This window comes from Myotis davidii, unplaced genomic scaffold (assembly GCF_000327345.1).
Source record: "Myotis davidii unplaced genomic scaffold, ASM32734v1 scaffold1, whole genome shotgun sequence".
Classification (NCBI taxonomy): Eukaryota; Metazoa; Chordata; class Mammalia; order Chiroptera; family Vespertilionidae; genus Myotis; species Myotis davidii.
The window spans coordinates 3,304,743-3,308,880 of record NW_006294681.1 but is presented as its reverse complement, the minus strand read 5'-3'; positions in this window follow the sequence as shown (position 1 = coordinate 3,308,880).

The following is a 4,138-nucleotide window of genomic DNA, read 5'->3' as shown; positions in this document are numbered from 1 at the left end:
GAGACAGAAACATCAATGATGAAAGAGAGAGAGATTGATGCCTCCTGCATGCCCCTCATTGGGATTGAGTCCACAACTCAGACATGTGCCCAAACCAGGAATATAACTGTGACTTCCTATTTCCTGGGTCGATGCTCAACCACTGAGCCAGAATGGCCGGGCAGTAGAACAATTTATTAAAACTAAGGCCTATATTGCTAATTACTATTTGATACTAAGAGAATATTAATAGAGGCACCTAAAAGGGACAGACTACCTAGATGTCAAAGGAACAAAGAGAGAAGATTGGGTCCAGCACGCCATACCCACACAACCCTCTCTTGCCAATCTTTTCTCACCAGTTGCTATCTTACCAAGCTTTCTTACTGTGTTGGTGGGTTCTGGCCCTAGAACAGGCATAAATAATTATTACCTTCTTATGTGCACCTCATGATCCAGGAACACCTCAAGGATGGAGCTAACATGTGCACGTCAGATGACTTCTCACCAGATTGTAAATCTCTGAACTTCAACAATAATGAATTATGTTCCTTCATAAGCCCTCAAGGAATGCACAGTTCCCTTGGGGAGGGTTGGGAAGTAAATAATTAACAATAATAAAGGCAATATGTTCAATGGAGATGCAAGTACCATTACATCTAAGGATGATGCAACTCATATGCATGGAAACAATCCAGGATGGTTTTTTGGAAAAGATATCATTCGAGGCAAACCAAAAAGGATAAATAGGATTGGGGAGGTGGGAGTATGGGGGGGGGGGTGTGCACTGAGTGAGTGGATGGCATTTCAGGCATGAGCAATGGTGCTGAATAATGGCAGTACTTGTTGAAGACCAATTCTCTCCTCAAGTACCTCCTGTGACCTGTCAAACCCAACCCAAATTACTCAAAATTTGAGGGCTTCATGGGCACATGCCTGAAGTAGGACACTTCTCTGGTTGGTTACTTTGTTAGCCTGATTTTTGTTTTGTCAGTAAGACCATAAAAATTTTCCTCATTATATACATTTTGATTTTTTGACGATTTCAATCTTTTGTTTTTAAGCCAAAAAGCTCTGATTCTTTCTCTCTTTTTTTTGCATGAAAGCTGATGTTTATTATAATTACACTGCATCTTACCATCTGAGTAGAAATCTTGCACATGAATCTTTTGATGTAAAACAATTGCCCATCAAGACATACATATACCTGGTGAAGGTAGAGATATGAACAGAGCATAATAATATACTAACAGCAATTATATAACATTTGAAAGATTAACAGTATTGTTCCATTACCCTTACCCCTACTCTCTGGACAAGTGGAGAGTGGATGTTCAAGGTCACTGTCATTCATTTTTCACAGTCTGAGGGACCTTTGAATGATTTCACATAACCATATGGCCATACCGTTTTAAAGGACATTAACATTCCTATTAAGCTCTTGAGAATTTTGACCCTTCTTAAGTGTCAGAGAAGAGATATTCTGCAGATAAATTAGGATCAACTGGATGCATAATATACCAAGTGTTTGGACTCATCTGTCTACCTCAGACCCCATGGGAGGTAATGGAGTTAATGAAATGCTGTTTTCTATTATACAAGAATATTTGATAATTTGCTTAGCCTCTCTCTTGGCACAGAAAGTGCTGCAAGATCTGACATTGGTGATCACAAAATTGTAATCTTCCAAACCTGTCTCCACATTTTACAAATAAGAAAACGAAGGCTCAGAGAAGTGAGATATTTGCCCCAAGTCAGCCAGCAGTAGCAGAGCTGGGAATAGAATTCAGGTCTTCTGACACCCAGCTTGTTAGTCTTTCTACTTTATCACGTGGAACTACATTTTTAATTGAATTTATTGGGTGATATTGGTTAACAAAATTATATAGGTTTCAGGTATACAATTCTATAATACATCATCTATATATTGCATTGTGTGTTCACCACCCCTGATTCTTTCTTTCACGTTTATTTCTTTAACAGATCAATCTTATACTTTGCTTACTTAAGTGGATCACATCCTAATTTTATTTGAGCTCATCTTGGTCTTTTGTCTTCAGAACATCAGCTTTTAGTCCTAGAGTTCAGTGTAGCTGTGGCAAATTGTATTGTTTCTGTCATTCACAGCCCCTCTTTGTGATATATTATACCTCATAGTTTTGACAAAGTAAATATGGGCAGAAGTGTAGGCACCACTTTCTAATAGAAGCCTTAGCTGCTATCGTGTGGTTGCACCCACCGTCATTGTTGTCCCTTGCCCCCCAAAGGACACTGTTCCTTCAGTCGGGATCCTGGAATGAAACAGACCCATGGATCAGAGGGCAGACAACCTGAAGTCAACAACCTGTAATGTGGAAATAAACCTATGTTTTATAAGCCACTGAGATTTGGGGGTTGTTTGTTATAGTAGCATAACCTACCAAAAGCTGACTATTACAGTAGCCCATCAGGTAAAGGTGAGTTCAAGGGTAATTTTTATTTGTTCAAATGCTTTTCTGCATGTCTTTTTTTTTTTTTTTCCAAAATAAAAGTATCTCTCTGGCCTGCAAGGACACTAAACAGTCTAAAACAGTACCCTTATCAACCCCTTGCGGATTTCTTAGAAGCCCTGGCCCTGACTGGGATCCTCGTTACCTCAGCACTCACTGAGAAAGCTCTAACCCAGTGGTTCTCAACCTTCCTAATGCCGCGACCCTTTAATACAGTTTCTCATGTTGTGGTGACCCCCAATTTCATTGTTACAAATTGGACCTAATTAAAGCATAGTGATAAATCACAAAAACAATATGTAATTATATATGTTTTCCGATGGTCTTAGGCGACCCCTGTGAAAGGGTTGTTCAACCCCCAAAGGGGTCGCGACCCACAGGTAGAGAACCACTGGTTACTAACCCATAGAAAATCCCCCATCTCCTGTAAGTACACATGGCCCACAGCTCTCTTCACTTCTCTGAGATCACACCAATTATGCCTGCAGCCCTACACCTACTTCAGCACCAAAATGGCAGCTGCTGAAGTTGGGATGTTTTTTTTTTCTTTTTTTTTTCTTTTATTTTATTTTTTATTACAAAGGGTATTACATATGTGTCCATTTTTTACCCCCGCCCTAGACAGTCCCCTAGCCTCCCCTATTCCCCAGTGTCTTATGTCCCTTGGTTATGCTTATATGCATGCATACAAGTCCTTTGGTTGATCTCTTACCCCCCTACCTCCCGCCCCCAAACCCTCCCCGGCCTTCCCGCTGCAGTTTGACACTCTGTTTGAGGTGAAGTTGGGATGTTTGAGGTCACTCTGTTGATGACTCTGAAATCCACCTTTTCTCAGGAGTCTTCCCAGCATTTGCCAAATGAAACCCTTACCCAAGTGGTTTCCCACGTGCTTCCATAACACCCTGTAGAGATCTCTAGCCCTGAAGTTGTGTTGCAAGTACGTATTTTATAACCACCTTCCCTAATAAACAGTGAGCTCCCCAAGAGCAAAGTGTTCATCTTTTTCCTCTCTGTATCCCTCGATGTAGCACGGAAGAGGCACTTAGGAATTTGTTTCCCTGTGCCACCACCCATACGTGGTCTGACTAGCCTCTGTAGATATTAGTGCAATAAAAGTCTGGCGACTAACATAGAGGCTTTCAGGGTGCAATGGGACCATTAAAAAAAAGAGTAATAAAGTTTACTTGGTGGCAGGTATGTCAAGAGGGGCTTCATAAAGGATGCTGGGTCTGGCAAGATAAATAAGTGCTCTTCTGCCCACAGAAGGGAGGTGGAAAAGAGGTCAGGACAGGCCAGTTAAAAGGAAAAACAAACAACCAACAGTCAAATATAGAAGCCAGTGTGGGTTCACTTTTTGATCAAGATTATTTTCCTTTTTATAGTGTGAATAGTTTTTCTATGGTATAAATATAAGTGCAAAATGATATATTTAAATAGTCTATGTTTGTTTTAGAGATTATTTTAATATTCAAAATAATCTCATGACATGAAATAAAATACAAAGTAAATGATATGCTTTGATGCACACATACTGTTGAAAGAACAATTCTAAAAATGGATTGAGCCCTTTATACATTAAGAGAAGACGCAGTGGCCAAATTAGAATGGCCCCCTGGCTACACCCATACTTCTGTTCCCATAGCAGACAGGACACCTCTCCCTACAGCATG